Below are 18,495 nucleotides of genomic sequence, written 5' to 3'. Positions count from 1 at the left end.
TTAAATTACGAAATAGTAAAACTAGGTTGATTTAATCAGCTATTTTGAATATCTATTCTATGAATCAGTATTATGTACATTGTACAGTGTAAAATATTATTAATGAAAACAATAGTTTTTGGCTTCTCAAATCATTGTTCTTGTTAGTCTACGACTTTTTTTTTGGCACCTCGATTCTCAATGCACTGTTGAAATGTTAATCTGTGACTTTGTTAAAAATAATTAACCATTAATAGTTATAAAGTTAGAACTTAGAACTTAGAAACAAAAAAGGGTTTCAACAATCTCGATTCCCTTCATGATTTCATATAATATATTTGATTAAAAATTTATAGTAAAAAAATATTCAATCAAAAATTATCCAATTAAAAGTTTTATATTTTCTTTAATCTATTATCTGATTGGTTAAAACAAATGGAGTGATAAGATATTAAGAGCGGATTTCAAAAAAAACTAAAGATTATACCCTTAACAAAGTTAAATATAATTTTGATAATTTATGTGTCAAATTTTTATTTCATACCTATCTTTTCACCTATTCCTAACTTTTTTTCATTATGAAATCTTTTAAATGATGAAGAATAGTTTATAAACAATTATCACAATTTTCAACATATGTTAATAATTTATAGATAATTAAACTATATTACATTTTAATTTTGAAACTAAATAATAACTATGAATAAAAATATAACATTTGTAATTATGTTTTTAAATTGTAATTATTTTATTTACATTAAACTATTGTCATTATTATTTCATATCTTGCACCAATTTTATTTTATAAAATTTAATATATCTTCATTGAATTTTTCATATCATCTTTACAATAAAAAGTTTATGATAGAAAAGAAAATCATTTCTATAATAAAAAAGAAAATCCTTTATTTATATTATATTAAAACTATTGTAATAATTATTATAAATTATATTATATATGTATATAATATTTTATATAAATAATTAAATTAACATCATTGATTTTGACATTCTCAAGCTTAAAAGTAAAATAATAATAATTAGGTCTGGTGACCTAGTCTCCCCCTTGAGTTCTTGGTGGAAGATGTTTTCTAGGGTATAGCCAATACTTTTGGTGAGCTCCTTTCCTTAGATCCAGTGACTGTGTCTCGAAAAAGGATGAACTTTGCAAGATTTTGTGTCAGAGTTTCACAAGGGGTGGATATGCCTGAATATATCTCCTTAAAATCCAAACTGGGAATATGGGACCAACGTATTGAATTTGAATCTTTCCCCTTTGTCTACTTTCACTACAAGAAAGTTGGGCATTGGGCTGAGAAATGTTCCTCCTTAAGAGGCAAGCCCAAAAAGAATAAGAAAGTGTGGATGCGAAAGGATATTATCAGGGCTAGCAGATCCATCAAGGGTGATGGGGTGACTTCAGTTGGGACTACCTCTTTTAAGGAACAACAAAAGGATGTAGAGATTGTAAAGACAAATGGGGTGGTGGCAGGTGAGAGCTCTGCTTTGAAGGAACAAAGTTCTAGCCTATATAAGGATGTAGGTAAGGATAGTGATGAGATGGTTAGGCCTCCTCTCTAGAAGCAGCAAAATAGTTTAGTTTGTGAAGTGGAGGATGGTCAATCTAGGTTAGATTCATCAAAGGTAATGGAGAGAAGTTTGGAGATTAATGCTCAGAACATAAAGGAGATCTCTAATAGAGATAGCTTTAAGAAGACCTAGAGGATAAGGATGTTATTCCTAAGGATGGCTTGGGTCCTGCAATTGTTCAGACCCAAATGGAGTCTATTCTGCCTTCGGTTCATGTTCTAAAGGATTCTTTAAAGAAAGAAACTTTGTTAGAGGTGTAGTTGAGGACCTGCTTTTTATTTCTCAAGATGAGGAAGCCCATTGGGAAGAGGAGGGCTCTATTTTTTATTGGATTCCAGTTGGTAAAAAAGTCAAGGGCAAAAATAAGGGCAGGAAAAATGAGGGGGAGATTGTGCCTTCTAAGAACATGAAGAAAGGTCTCAAGACTAAAGAAGAAATCCTACAAAGTAGGTCAGATGGACTCTCACCTAAGTCCCTTGGAGCTACTCTTAAGAATGGGGATATTGGTTCTTACCCCTCCTCAGTGGGAAGACCTTCCAATTTGCAAAAGAAAACAACTGAGACCAATAGGAGCATTGCTGATGATAGTTAGAGAACCATCCAAGGCATCCAAACTTAACTTGTGATTTGGGTCACATCTCTTTTCTTGAATAGGAGATACTCTAATTGCATAGATGGGAAGCAATGTTCTAAGAGCTTTACTTACAATAGTTTCTTCCTTGATTTCTCCTCCAAAAGCTCTGATTGCACTAACACTAACTTTGATTATTTCCACATATTTGGCAACATTTTCATCTTCTCTCATTCTCATCTGATCAAACTATCCTCTAAGGCTTTCTTCTTTGGCTCTCCTTACATTGTCATCACCACCATAGATGTCCTTTAACTTGTTACACATATCAAAGGCAATTTTATAGTCTTTGATCTCATCAAATTCATCATAGCTGAGAGAAAATGCAATATCAATCATCATGATGTTATGGTTCTTTTTCTCAGCAAGATCTTCCATAGATAATGTATCAGTAGGAGTTTTGTCTTCTTCATCAAGTTATTTGCAGCCTAAATCACTAATGGTAGTCAAATGAAGTCTCATGAGTCCCTACCATGCTAAAAACTTGTCTTTATTTAGCTTTGGAATCTCTCTCTTGTAAGATATCCTAATCTTTAGCTTAGGTCCTTAAAACCTTTCCTACAAGCACCAATAGCTCTGATACCAATTGTTGAAAATATAGAAGGAGTAACTTAGAGGGGGGTGAATCAGTTACCACTAAAATAAATCTCAGATCCCTTAGATGTCAACAATAAAATTTAGATTGAGAAAACTTATTGTTGTTGTTACTCGGTAAACACACAGAAAATATTGTAACTCGGTAAATGCAGAGTGTGAATTACTTTTAGCAGATCTTAAAACATTAATAGTAATTAACATTGTAAGCACAAGAGAAATAACATGAACACATGAGACACCAGGATTTAATGTGGAAACCCAATTTGGGAAAAACCACCAATGTAACTAGTTACTATTTTTCACTCTTCTAAAGTGAGCCCTATTAGGAGCCAACCCTATTGAAGGTTACAAAACACACTGTTAGGTATGACCTCGTTAGAGAATTTAATCATCCTGCTAGGAGTGGCCTTGCAAGAGGTCTTAAAACAATTCAATAGAACTGCTACCTTGTTAGAGGATTTACAACTAGCTATTAAACCAACTCTATTAAGAGATTTTAGATCACTGCTATAATGGTTAGAGAGTAATAATGAAATGACCTAATTGTGATGCAACTAAATTGTTGAATCTAGATCTCTATTATGCTTAAACTTGATCCTTCCTGATCAAATATTACTTTTCTACTCCACAAGGATACCTACTTATCCTTTAGGTTCACTCCTCTCTTTTTTCAATTCAATCAACACACTTGCACACACACTAGAAATCACAACTTGACCTTTTATTTATACCTTTCAGATTGTCAATTTGGCCCAAATTCAAATTACAATAACTAATATTCATCACCATAGTTGGCCAAAATCAATACATAAAGTAATTAAGCTTCACATGCCAAAATAAGAAAACCCTTCAAGAACTGACCCTGCTCAGTAGAAAATCACTTTAGAATGATTCTCTGTGTTAACCAATAGAGGCTTGGTTAACACTACAAACTTGCAAAAATCCTTTGGCAACCGAGTGAACTTGGTGAACACTAACTATGTCCAACTTTTCCTTCATTAACCAAGTGAGCTCGTTCAACACTCTTTTCTACCTAAATTCCTTCGACACCCGAGTGAGCTCGGTAGACATTGTCATTTTTTTAGAGTAAACCTATGAACACTCGGTAGACAAGGAAAACTATCTTCATTGACTAAGTGAGATTAGTAAGCACTATCTGCCAACTGATATGACATTTGTGTAACATCAAAGACAACACACAATTAATCAATTGTATCCAATAGGGCCATCTTCAGTCTGTTGGAAATCCTCAAAATACAATTGTAGGTGGAGTAAGTTTAACTGGAGTTGGAGGAGCATACAATGATACAATTGATAATTAACTTTTCAAACACTCAATTGTGTCAGCAAACTTAGATTTTAGTTTGAACAAGTTTGCATCAAAGTTTGAATAGACAAGTGAAAGAAATAGCCAAATTATGAAGACTTTGAAAAGTGACACAGTTGTTGAATGTCAAGGATCTTCTAACAGAATATTTCCAACATATGACCCAAACAATGAAATGATGAACTTCATGGCTATTATGCCCCTGGGTAGAGATAATAATCCACCAGAAAATGCAATAAATTGTAACAATATACAAGTTACCATTCTTCAAATGGATTTGTCAAAAGTGAAAAATATTGACAAAATCAATATATCAAAAGAGAGCAACAAAATGGTCTACTCTACACTTCTGAAAGTGAAAAGGGAAAACAAAAGACTTACAAAGAAAATAGAAAAGTTACAGGAAGACCTTGATAATGTGAAGTCCAAGGAGAAAGCAATAGACAATAGGTTCAAAGAATTGCAGAACAGGATAAAGAATTCTTCTCCTACAAAGGCAATTGTCTAGCAAGAAAAGATGAATGAACAAGTGCAAAATTTGACTAAAGAATTGAATGAGTGCAAAAAAAGACTTCAACATGAAAAAGCCTCTACTACATAGTTGTTCAAGTCTGTAGAGAGTAGTGCATAGGTCAAAAATAAATTAAAAACTGACTTGGACTCTGCTATCAAGGAAAATAAATATTTTAAGATTGAATTGGAGAATGAAAAGAAAAAAGAGGAGTCTAGTGTAAACACAATCCACAATTTGAATAAGCAATTAGAGAATATGAAGAAGAAGAAAAAGGAGTCAATTGTAAAAACAATTCTTGATTTGAAGAAGGAATTGGAGAATGTGAAGAAAATGGAGTCTAGTGCTACTGCAAGCACTAACACAATCCACCATATGAGGAGGGAATTGGAGAATGCAAAGAAAAAGAGGAGTCAGATGCAAAGAAAATCCTTGATTTGACAAAGGAATTGGAGAATGCAAAGAAAGAGGATTCTACTCAAAGACTCCATGATTTGAAGAAGGAATTGGACAATGTGAAGAAAAAGGAGGAGTCCACTGCAAAGACAATCCATGATTTGAAAAGGTAAATCGAGGATGAGAAGAAAAAAGAGATAGCTACTAAAAATAGAATCCAAGATTTGAAGAAGAAATTGGAGAATGAGAGGAAGAGAGAAACTAATTAGCAAGGGAAACTAGAGGAAATACAGAAAAAGAGTGAAAAAGAGATGTCTGAAATGAAGAAAAAGATGGAGAATGTAATTGCACAAAATAGAACGACCTCTTCCAAATACCATCATGTGAAGGATACTATAATAAACACGGTTAAGCTTATCAAACAAGAAAATTGGGACAAAATAACGAACAATAGTGATAGTTTGTTTGAATGGCTTGATTTAAATAGCAATCTCAGACTTCTCTTTGAAAATGTAAAAAATGTTATTCAGAGTAAAAGACAAATCTCCACCAATTCCTTAAAAAATCTTGCTAACCAAATTTTGAATAAAGTATAGAGATCCAATGACAAGGATTTGGCAAACCATGGAATAAACAACCGCTTGGATGCCTCTATAATGACCATTGGGGTCTGTCACAATTATGAACAAGTAATGGAAATAGATGAAGCTCTAAAATCTTCTTCCAAAGACTTGATGAAGATGAATCACATCATATTGAACTTGCTAAATGTTGGATTAGAAAATCTAGCTAACTTAGATGGTAGATTCATTGGAAAAGAAGATTAAATGAAAATTTTGCAAGACAACATGATTTTTTGTTTAGGCAACCTGTCTGAGGAAACCACTCCAGAAAGAATTGCAAGTTGCATCAAACCACTATCAACAATGAATGAAGTTATAGATAAATTCCTTGATTCATGTAAAACTATCTCTCTAAAGTATTCATTATTGATGAGGTTACAACTATTTAGCTACAACCTCAAACAAATGGAGCTTCCAAATGATACAGAATGGAGTGCCCTAAAGAAATTCATTAGAGCTAGGTCATCTTCTCAAATTGTTACTATTGTTGCCAGTGGCAGTCATAGTTGATAGCACTAAGAAGTAACAACTTAGTAAGTGATAATACTATAATCGTTATGTTACTTGTTGCTCTTTAATTTCAAATTTTGGATTTAATTTCAACTTTGTTTAATGTTAATTGTTACAGGAATCAAGAGCCAGCATATCAAGATAGTTGGGCAGCTAGGCACTGGCATACTATTACTACATAGAGCAGATGGAAAAAATTGTACAATTGGCAATGTGGCAAATAGGCAATGTGGTTGTACACACATAATGTATTATGTAGTAATAATCTGATTATATATACAATTACAAACCGACCTACAGCTATTGTTGCTCCCTTGTATCTGCAAAAGAGAATTAAGGGTCATTTCAATTTGACATCGAGTCATTTGCAAAGGGTCATAATTGTTTGTAATTGTTAAATGTATTATGTTATAGGCTGATTTATAATTATAAATTATAATCCATTTTTTTTTAAATAAAGCTTATTCTATTAAATGCATTATGTTACAATTTCTTAAAGAAACTAGAATAAATAAAAATCTCAACATGTTAAAAAAATACAATCAATGAAAATCTCAACATGTAAGTTTGTAACATCAATATGTTCAAAAAAAATGTAAGCATCTATAAAAGGATAGTGAATGAAGGCTATAAATTGACTTCTACAAACATAATTAATTAGTAGATAGAGTCCTAGATCAGAGCTACTACTACTAGCCTACTACTTGACTCATGCAGAAGTTAGAGCTTGAGGTTGAGAAGCTGCTATAGTTGCCACTTTGCCTAGACTGGCTCAACATCACTATCATCAGAATCCTTCTCATTTATTGCATAACATTTCATTGTTCATTGTGTTTTCTTTAGATTAACTATCAGCATCAATACGCATGCCAAATTCAACATCATCTTCATTGCTTCCAATATCAAGACATGAACCACTGCCACTGCCACTGCCCCTTGGGTCTAAAATGTTGGCAATCCCTCTTCTTTGACATTGGTTTCTCCAATTGTTGAGAGCCCTGTCATAAGGGAAACTATCTACCTCATACCTAGAATTATAGAGCCTCAAACAATTATCCAAAATTTTGTCTAATTTGTTTCTAACCTTTGACTTTAGGAAGCCCAAAGTACTAAAAACTTTCTCATCCTTCACTAAACCCGATATCATTCTCAAACATAAATTGGTAAGCTTGAAATATTCTGGTATTGACTCTCTCAACTGATTGCTCTCACCAAGGTTTTTCCAAAGCTTTGTTACCACTCCCTCTTCATTTGGGTTCACCATAAGATCATATTGTTCCCTCATTATGTTTGCAAAAGATTATGATTGATCTCTCAGTCGAGATTCATCTAAAATTCCATTTATAGTTACTCCATTAATTACTTTAGGTTTGCAAGAATGCTGAATCAAATTTGTCATCCTTCTTCAAAAATCAGTCGGACAGTTTAGAGACCAATATTGTGGAAAAACAATTGGCATTGCTTCGAGCAGTTCCTCTGGGGGGAATCTGAATCTAATTTTTGACGAAAGATTGTAGCAAACTCGCTTGACAGAGTCAAGCATAGAGTCTTTAATCTGCTTGAAGTCTTCACTTGTAACACATGAAAGTACCTTCTCTATTTTTTATTCAACTTTTCTTCCTACTTCATTGGGGTTGGAATCAGGGTTGACATGAGCATAGTACTACATTGGTATGTCAACTCCACATAGCCTAGCATAAACCTCATCATTTGCACCAATATGTAAAAGGTTCCCAGGATTGTTCAAATCTGTGATTTCTATCTACTTTGCAAACTTTGATTCATCTAATGGTAGTAATCAATACAAAGTATCCCAACTATTACATGTCATTTTATGTAGCTTATTATATTATGCAATGTACATAGTTCTTTGTTGAACCTTTTTTATATTATTTCTCATGTCCTATAGCATGGGGAGAATAGCTACTAAAGTTAAGAGTATCTTAACATTAGTTAGACTTGAATATAGTTGAGGGAATTTGTCTCGCACAGAGTGGATTAGTCCAAGCAATGACAAATATTTAGAGATTACTCGATGCACTAGTCTATCCAAAAGAGATCCATCTGGTATCATTTTCTTTAAGAAGCTTCCTCCCATTAGTAAGTCCTTGAGAAAAGTGTTGAAATTCTTGGACTCATTTTGGACTTTGAAAAAAGTATCGGTAAATCTCTTTGATTAGAGATTCCACTTTACTTACACAACCAAAATCGCTGACAATTCCAAAAGCTAGATTTATTCGATGGGCCATGCAATGAATGGGAATAGCGTAGGGTGCCAAATAATTCTTGATCTTTTTGCAAAGACCGCCTTTATGACCTTGCATAACTGAAGCTCCATCCACTCCAACACACACCAACTTTTTTGCAATCTCCATTTTATCCAAACCTCCACATTCAATTAGAGTACTCTTTAATAAATCATATAAATTTTTACTTGTTGCACTACAATTCAATTTAGCAACAAATAGTAGAAAGGGTTGACGATAAAGATTGTTTATAGTATAAACATGCATGCACACCTAGGAAGTATTATCAATTGCTATAACTTCATCTAGAGACAGTGCAATGAAATTTGAGTGTTTTATTTTTTCCTTCAAATCTTCTTTTTCAGTCTATGCAAGACATCTAGCACATTCCCACCCACTATTTACTGACCAGTGACTGTTCAGATAGTTTCAAAGTTTGAAAAAGTACAATAAGGTAGTAATTGAAGGGTAGTCTATCATAGGATGTCCTCTACTCAAAATATAAAAGACCATACTTAATTGAACTACTTTTCCCATATTTTGTACTTCCATTGCTTTCCTAATGAAATCTTCAATGGAACCTTTTACTGTAGAATGCTTCTCTCGTAATTGCTATTGTAACTCGTAAATTTTGGCATTCCTGATATGTAGATAGTTGTCCTTTGTTTTCCAAGTTAGCACAAATTTTTCAACTCCATCTATAGTTTTCTTTTTGTAAACTTTACCGACATGCTTTTCTATGGTATCAAGTTTAAGCTACAATCTCTTCTCCTTCTTTGTTATCTCTATGCAAATCTTACATCTGCATTCTACAGGAGGCTCACCATCAATTGGATTGGCCATTGATTCAATGAAATAGTACTTTTCTACCCATTCTAACTAAAAATTCCTTTTGGATAGATCCCAATGAATCGTTCTTTCTTTGATTCCAATTTTTTTTCCCCTTTTGTTCATGAACATGATTTATGGAATCATTTTTCATTTTCTCACCCGACTAGTTTGGGATTGACTCCACCTCTATAATATCAGTTTATGACTCCCTAGTCAAGGAAAGTGCCTCCAAATTGTGTTCAAGTTCTTCCTTGACTGAGATATTAGGTTCACCAACTTGAACTTCAATACGGTCTGAGTCTCCAACTTGTGATGAATCTCCTTTTTCAATAAGCACTAGAGATCTAACTTGTGAATTTTGTAGGTTGCCAACATTTCCACCACCAAAATATGCTTCTATGCTTCTGCATTTTGGTAATGGTGGCCTCTCTTGGCTTTCAGGGATCATACTGAAACCCCTCTTACCTCTCGTGTTTGACATTGCTAACCAATTAAAGTTGCAATAAATAAATCAACTTAGTTGTTGAACAAAAGACTCAAATAGTGATGATTCAAAGACTGTGAATAGTGATAGTACACCACTTAGACTACATATAATAACAACAATATGATTCATTCTCCAAAAAATGGTACTAGACTGCTACAGTACTACCTAATATAATTCACAAACCTATAGGCTATCTTAGCATGTGAGATGTTTGGTCACCAGTCGACACTGGACAGTAAAACTAAAAAATAACCAGTACCACTGTACTGATACGGTAGTACCATTGTCAACATAAAAAAAATTAAAAATCACTTGCCTTTTACAAAAACAAGGGTCCAAAAGACAATGGGCAATGCACTCAGCACTCTAAAACTTCGGTGGCAATAAGAAATGCCAATCTCTAGACCAGAAAAGAGAAAATCACCGAATTGTGTAGAATAGTAATATCTTATATTCCAATCTATGTTGGATTAACAAGTAGGAATGTCAAACCTAGGCAAAGCACACCTTCTTATGCAAGCCCATAGTAGGAAATGGTTTGCTAAATGGGATTGGTGGTTGACACATGTCGGGAAAATGGTTGGGTGTATGGTTTGCTAAATGGGATTGGTGGTCGACACATGTCGGGAAAATGGTAGGTGACACCCAACCCAAGGGAAAATTATTTGGTTGTAGTAATGGCGAAATAATGTGAGCCAATAAGAAAAAAAATGCAAAGGATGGCGAAATGTTTAAAATAAATGTATCCAAAACTTATATTGCATTGGTGATTGAACCGATATTTTTGACCAATCATGTGATAACTAATGGGCGACTACCACAGGTGTTGAACCCAAATCTGATAAATATTCAATGACGTGATTGGCCTACGTTGCATGTGCTATTCACCAAATGATGGTTGACCCATGAGATGGGATCGCCAAAAGGTGAATATTCACCACTAAAGTAATCTCTAAAGAAAAATCCAATTTTGGAAGAGGGGGAATGTTCTATATTGAAATAAAATATGGTGGATAGGAGAAAGTTGTCCATGGAGGAGAACCCCGTACAATCTCATATGTAATCAGATACAAAAAAGGATTATGATCAGGCATCTGATGACAAAGATCTTCCTATAGGGAGCAGAAAGTAACCTATTTTTGATGATAGGAAAGAGGGCAATCCCTATAGGTAATCATTGGCCAAAGGAAAAACTAGACAAGGTTTGGGTTCCCAAGAAAATGGTTACCAAAATTGTTTCTATGAAATAGAAGATAATATCTCTGAAGAAAAATCCAATTTTGGAAGAGGGGGAATGTTCTATATTGAAATAAAATTTGGTGGATAGGAGAAAGTTGTCCATGGAGAAGAACCACATAAAGTCTCATATGCAATCAGATATAGAAATGGATTATGATCAAGTATCTGATGATAGTTTCTTCACTTCGGATGAATTAGAAAATGTTGATCCAAGAAATGTAAGTCAATTGGCCAATGTTCTTCTCAGTAAAACCAAAGGTGGTAGAGGAAGGAGATATAATAGGCATAAAAGAGAAGAGACAACTAATGAGAAAGGGATCATCAATATTTTTTATTATTTAAGGAAATCCAAGGGAGTAGGATACTCCCTTGGTGAGAAATGAAAATATCTACATGGAATGTCATGGGATTATTAGCCTTTGACAAGAAATGCTTTGTAAAATGAGTGTTAAATAGAATGTAAGGGGATTTGGTTTTCTCATAGGAGATGAAAATCAATTTCGATAAAGCTCTTAGTTTCTTATGGTTTTATCATAAGTGGAAAGTTTTTTTAAGGAAGCAGTTGGAACTTTGGGAGGTTTGGGTATATTGTGGAATCCAAATCTCATAAATGTCTCAGAATTAGAAAGATCTTCCCATTGGATATTTGGAAGAGTAATGTGTCAAAAGAATAACTTGGAATTCCCCTTTTTTAATTTCTACAGCCCCAAAAATTTGGTGAAAAACTTAAGGTCTGGATGGAGATTTCAGAGAGACTCACCTTGAGTGATAGCAACAAGGTGATTATAGTAGAGAATTTTGATGCCTTACTAGATCAAGAGGATATATCTGGGGTTTTAAGGATGTCTTATCAAATCATGGAGGATTTTAGAATGTTTGTGCATCAAAATCATTTATTTGATGTAGTCACGACAAACGGTAAATTCACATGGACTAACCATAGGGAGAAATTCACCAAAATCTCAGAGAGGTTAGATAGATTTATGGTTGGTTCTTTTTGGGTTGAATCTTCTTTCAACATGGATTATTGTATTCTTTTATTCTCTCTATCAAACCATTTCCTAGTTCAACTTTCTATTAAAGAATCTCCTCAAAGGGGCAAAGGAAGCTTCAATTTTTAAAACATGTGCTGGAAAGATAAGGATTTTTTGCCAAATTTGGAATCTTGGTGGCAGGAGAGCAATATTTTTATTGGGACACCGATTTATTGCTTCTTGAATAGATTGAAAATGCTAAAAAAAATATTAAAAGATGGAACAAGGATTCATTCAAAAACATATTCACAGAGAAAATAAGGATTGAAATAGAATTGGATGTGCTTAACAACCACATCATAGCGGATGGTATGTCTAATGAAGATTTCCTACAGGAAAAAGGTTGAAAATGATCTAGTAGAAATCTTGCATAGAGAGGAAGTATTTTGGAGGGATAAGTCTAGAGATAACTAGATTTGCATGCTAGCAATCTCGATACAAAGTTCTTTCATGCTTTGGTTAAATCAGGGAGAGCCAACAATAGGATCGACCATATTCAAAAGGATGAGGGAGTTTGGTTAGAGGATGAAGGTGTAATAACAAATGAAGCAGTTGATCATTTTAAATCTCTATTTGGAGAATCTGTTGACTCTATTTTTTTTGGACCCTCAACATTTTCTTGATGTGATTCTAAACGTGGTTTTGGAAGAGGACAATTTGGATTTGATGCCTTCCTTTTCCATTCTAGAGGTTAAAATCGCCTTTAACAATCTACTGGATAAGACACCAGGCCCAGATGGTTTTCCTTTAGAATTTTTTCAAAAATGTTGGAGTTTTATGGGGGAAGACATTTTAAAAGTGGTGGAGGATTTCAGGAAGAAAGGGAGATTTGTGAGAGAGATCAACAATATGTTCATTGTCCTGATTCCCAAGAAATAGGAGTGCTTGTCAATGTCAGATTTTAGGCTAATTTCCCTCTATAATTCTATCTACAAAATCATCTCTAAGGAAATGGTTAATAGATTGAAGACAAAGATCGGCAGGTATATTTTGGCTAAAGATGGTTTTATTCCTTGGTGCGAAATTTCAAATAGTATTCTAATGGAAGGGGAAGTTATTCATTCTATGAATTCAGGAAAGAGACCAGGTATGATTATCAAATTAGATGTTAATAAAAATTATGATAAAGTAAGATGGTCTTTTCTATGTGAAGTTCGTTCCAGGTTCAACTTTTGTCAAGAGTGGATTAGATGTATCATCCACTGTTTATCCTCTGTCCACTTTTTGGTTCTAGTCAACATTTCCCTTTTTAGTGGTTTTCAAGCAACCAATGGATTGAGGCAAGGCTATCCTCTATTTCCATTCCTTCTTATTTTGATGGCAAAAGTTCTTGGTAGGAACATTAGAAAACAAACAATTTTGTGTCAATGGAAAGGGAGTCTTATCCATAATTTTTCTAAATTGGTTTTGCACTCACAATTTGTTGGTGATATTGTTCTTTTTGGGGAGGCTTTGGTTAGGGAAGAACTGGTCATCAGGGAGGTGTTGGATAGTTATGAAAGGGATTTAAGACAATGCATGAATAGGTTGAAGTCCAAGATTTTTTTTTTCAATTCCAGTAGGAGCCTGCAGAATAATATTATTAATGTATTGGGATTTGTAGTAGGTAAATTCCCCAATGTATATTTGGGGGTCCCTATGTTTGTAGGTAGGTTTGACCCCAAGATATGGGAGGATATATCAAATAGATGTCAACAGAAGGCTCTAGGGTGGAAAAATCAATGGTTATCTTAGGTACGTAGAATATAAATGATCAAAGCAATGCTATCAGCCATTCTTATATACTACATGTCAATCTATCAAATGACTAACAAAGTAACAACATCCATTGATGATTTGTTAAAAAAAATATTGTGAGAAGGATCAAAGGAAGTGAAAAAGATCCTACTCATAAGTTGGGACGTGGTCTGCAAATCCAAAAAAGAGGCGATATTGGTATGAGAAAGATGCGACTATAGAATTGTGCTCTAGGAGCAAAATTGGTATGGAAGATGTATAAATATCTGGCAAAACCATGGTGTAAAGTTATGATAGCTAAATACTTACACTCTACTAACCCCGACAGAATTCTTACAGTGGCCAATAAAAATAAAGGATCTCATATGTGGCACTTCCTTTGGAACATTTGAAATCTTATTATTGAACATCTTACTTGGAAAATAAGAAACGAGCATAGAGTGAAGTTTTGATGTGATTCTTGGAATGGAGATCTTCTAATCAATTATTTTGAGGATATTAATTGGGTGATTGAAATAGAAGCAGTGGTGGGGGGAAAAGCAGATGATTATTTTAGTAGTCAAGAGAATTTTTTTCCCGTAAGTTGTAAATCAGTGGGATCGAGCTACCTAGAGTATTAGAGGAAATCATCTCATCTCCTTTCAACTAGAATCATGATTCCCTTAGATCTTAAAGATCAACTTTTATGGAGTGCATCTAAATGATGGGATTATAAGGTCAATCTTAGTTATGAGTTGCAGAGGTTCAGAACTAGAGATGTTGAGTGGCCTTCAATTCTTTGTTGGGGAAAATTGTTGCTTCCAAAAGTAGGAGCATTTCTAAGGATTTCTCTTACAGAAGGACTCTCAAAGGTAATCATTTGAAGAGCATCAGTATTGAGGGACTGAGATGGTGTATTTTTTGTGAAAAAATGAGGAGATGGTAGACCATCTTCTTCTTTGGTGTCCTTTTGTGCTGTAATGTTGGGAGTGGTTAATAGGTAGATTGAATTGGAATGCAGTCAGGAATGAATTGTTTAGAGATTTTTTGTTATCATGGCCATTGGATAGGAGATTTTCCAAATGGGGGATTCTCTAGATAGTAATTCCATCTATGCTAGTATAGCATATCTGGAGAGAAATCGTAGGATTTTTTAAGAGAAAGAGATGGGATTTGAAGTTCTACAGGAAAAGATTAAACATGTCATTGAAGAAGTTTTTAACATCAGGACCAAAGGGCTGAAGTATAGATACCAATCTAAATGGGATCATGATATGGAATTTTTATGGTCATTCAAATCTAGAGGGGATCACCTCATGAGAGATAAGAAGGCGGTCATAAATTCAAACACTTGGCAACCTCCTCAACAGGGGTAGTTGAAATTAAATTTTAATGGGGCTAGTAGAGGTAATTTGGGTAGAAGTGGGATTGGCATAATCATTCAAAATGAAGGAGTGTGGTTGGTCAAAGCAATTATAGGTCCCATTGGAATCACTTCAAACAATGTTTGCAGAGATCTTTGCATTGGACACTAGTCTTAGATGGTGTGCATCAAATAGAATATTCAACTTAGTCATCGAGGGAGATTCAAAGGTCATAATCAACAGAGTAACAAAGAGGGATTTCCAATCATGGAGATTGGTAGACTAGATCTCAAAAATCTCAAAACATTTGAGATCAATGGACGAATTTTAGCTTCACCATATTTACTGAGAAGGTAATAGGGCAACAGACCTACTAGAAAATTTTGGGATTGATTGTAATGAAGTGATGGGATTTCAGTATGGTGATCACATGTCATTGTATTTGAAGGAGATTCTTTTAGAGGACATTCAAGTAAGTGCACCAAGTTGTGGCACCAAAAGAGGGATATAAGTGGACAACTTTTTTCTGAAATCAGCAATTTCTAAACTTCAACAAGAATTTGAAGATAGTTATGCTCAAAATTTTAAGATATGACAAAAACAAAAGTAGTAGTCCTTTGAATCTAGTTTCTAAACTACTAATTTTTTTTTCAAAATGGTTTAGTTTTAGGTCCTCAAAAAAGGGGGTCACAGAAAGTGGTACTGTTTATTTCAAAAAAACATAACACAGTACAAAGTGTGGCCCCCCTAAAATTTTAACTTTTTTTTTGAAATTCTTTAATCGCTCTAGTCAAAAATTACTTAACACTATATAGTTTATCCTAGATTTTTTGAGTAATTTTATAATGTGTATTTTTTTTATGAATTTTCTAACTAGACACATCCCAAAAATATGAAATATCTATGTGCTCCCCCTAGAAATGTTTGAAAACTAATCTAAAATCAAAACTTCTTTTTTTCAAAGTTTGTAGAATGGAGTCTAGTTTCTAAAAAACTAAGTTGTTGTAAAATTCAATCAATGAGCTAAAATCTACAACCCAATTAGTACATGTTGGTTTTTGACAAAAAATGGACATATATTCATAAGTAATTATAGATGAAAGGGTTGAAATAGTTCAAATTAAAAATAAATTATATGGTTATATAGCTAACACAAAGAGCTAAAATGTCATGTAACCTGATCTTATTGATGCTCAACAACGAGGAATCTTGAAGGAGAGCACACAAGAAAAATCAATTATTTTTTGTATGTTTGCAGTAAAACACGTCTCAGACCAGTTTATAGACTCCAAACCTTTGGGTTGGATCTCCAAGGCAAAACCAAGCCTTAGGCTTGGTTTAATGCAAAGCTTTGAATAGTGTGTATGCCCTATAGCATGTGTGCATTGTAGTGCACACACGCTATTTAAAGCTTTTTGAATTTGGGCCTCAATAGCATGTGTACACTATAGTGCACACACACTATTGAGACCTAAATAGTGCATAGAGAGGGAGGGATGGCTGTGTGTGTGAGAGAGAGAGAGAGAGACAAAGATAGAGAGAAAGTAGGGGATGGGAGAGGTGAGAGAGAGAGGAGGGGATGGGAGAGAGAGGAGGTGAGAGAGAGAGTAGGGGTGGCAGAGAGAGTACGGGATGGGAGAGAGAGGAAGTGTGAGAGAGAGTAGGGGTGGCAAAGAGAGAGTACAGGATGGGGGAGAAAGATTGAGAATAGGGGATGGGAGAGAGAGGAAGTGTGTGAGAGTGAGTAGGGGTGGAAAAGAGTATGAGATGGCAGAGAGAGATTGAGAATAGGGGATGAGAGAGAGAGAGTAGGTGGTGGGAGACAAAATGGGAGAGGGAGAGCGAGAGAGAGGAGGATGGGAGTGCATGTGTGTGTGAAAGAGAGAGAGTAGGGAATGGAAGAGGGGGGAGAGAGAGAGTAGGGGATGGGAGAGAGTGTGAAAATGTGAGAGAGAGAGTAGGGGGTGGCAGAGAGTAGAGAGGGAGAGAGTGAGAGTGACAGAGAGAGAGAGAGAGAGAGAGTGAGTGAGAGTGAGAGTGAGAGTGAGAATGAGAGAGAGTAGGCAGTGGGAGAGGGAGTGGGAGAGGGAGAGCGAGTGAGAGACAGAGTAAGGGATGGGAGAGGAGAGAGGGGGGGATGGGTGTGTGTGTGAAAGAGAGAGAGTAGGGAATGGGAGAGGGGAGAGAGAGATATAGAGAGAGAGTAGGGGATGGGAGAGAGTGTGAGAGTGTGAGAGAGAGTAGGGGTGGTAGAGAGAGAGTGAGAGTAGGGGATGGGAGAGAGAGAGTAGAGAGGAAGAAAGTGTGTGTGTGTGTGTGAGAGAGAGAGAGAGAGACAATAGGCAGTGGGAGAGGGAGTGGGAGAGAGAGAGGGGGGATGGGAGTTTGTGTGAGAGATCTAGAGAGTAGGGGATGAGAGAGGAGAGAGGTGGGGATGGAAGTGTGTATCTATGAAAGAGAGTCTAGGGGATGGGAGAGGGGGAGAGAGAGTAGGGGATGGGGGAGACAGAGTAGGCAGTGCGAGAGGGAGTGGGAGAGGGAGAGAGAGAGGGGGAATGGGAATGTGTGTAAGAGAGACAAAGTAGGAGATGGGAGAGAGTGTGAGAGTGTGAGAGAGAGTAGGGGGTGGCAGAGAGAGTTTGTACAAGATGGGAGAGAGGGAGAGGGAGAGTAGGGCATGGGAGAGAGTGTGAGAGAGAGTAGGGGATGGGAGAGAGAGAGAGAGTAGAGAGGGAGAGATAGCACTTGAGAGAGAGAGAGAGAGAGATAATAGGCAGTGGGAGAGGGAGTGGGAGAGGGGGGGAGAGAGGGGGGATGGGAGTGTGTGTGTCTATGAAAGAGAGAGAGTAGGGTATGGGAGAGGGGAGAGAGAGTGAGTAGGGGATGGGGGAGAGATAGTAGGCAATGGGAGAGGGAGTGGGAGAGGGAGAGAGAGGGGGGGAATGGGAATGTGTGTAAGAGAGAGAGAGAGAGAGAGAGAGAGAGTAGGGGATGGGAGAGAGTGTGAGAGTGAGAGAGAGAGAGAGAGAGAGTAGGGGATGGCAAAGAGAGCTTGTATAGGATGGGAGAGAGAGAGAGAGAGAGAGAGAGAGAGAGAGAGAGAGAGAGAGAGAGAGAGAGAGATGGGAGAGAGTGTGAGAGAGAGTAGGGGATGGGAGAGAGATTGAGAGGAAGGGATGGGAGAGGGAGAGAGAGAACTTGAGAGAGAGAGAGAGAGATAGTAGGTGGTGGGAGAGGAAGTGGGAGAGGGGGAGAGAGGGGGGATGGGAATGTGTGTGACAGATCTAGAGTGTAGGGGATGGGAGAGAAGAGAGAGAGAGGGGGGATGGGAGTGTGTGTGTCTGTGAAAGAGAGAGAGTAGGGGATGGGAGAAGGGAGAGAGAGAGTAGGGGATGGGGAAGAGAGAGTAGCCAG

The sequence above is a fragment of the Cupressus sempervirens genome, chromosome 3, assembly GCF_028749045.1.
Source record: "Cupressus sempervirens isolate cs-2001-9-10 chromosome 3, ASM2874904v1, whole genome shotgun sequence".
NCBI lineage: Eukaryota > Viridiplantae > Streptophyta > Pinopsida > Cupressales > Cupressaceae > Cupressus > Cupressus sempervirens.
Note: the sequence above shows the minus strand (reverse complement) of the source record.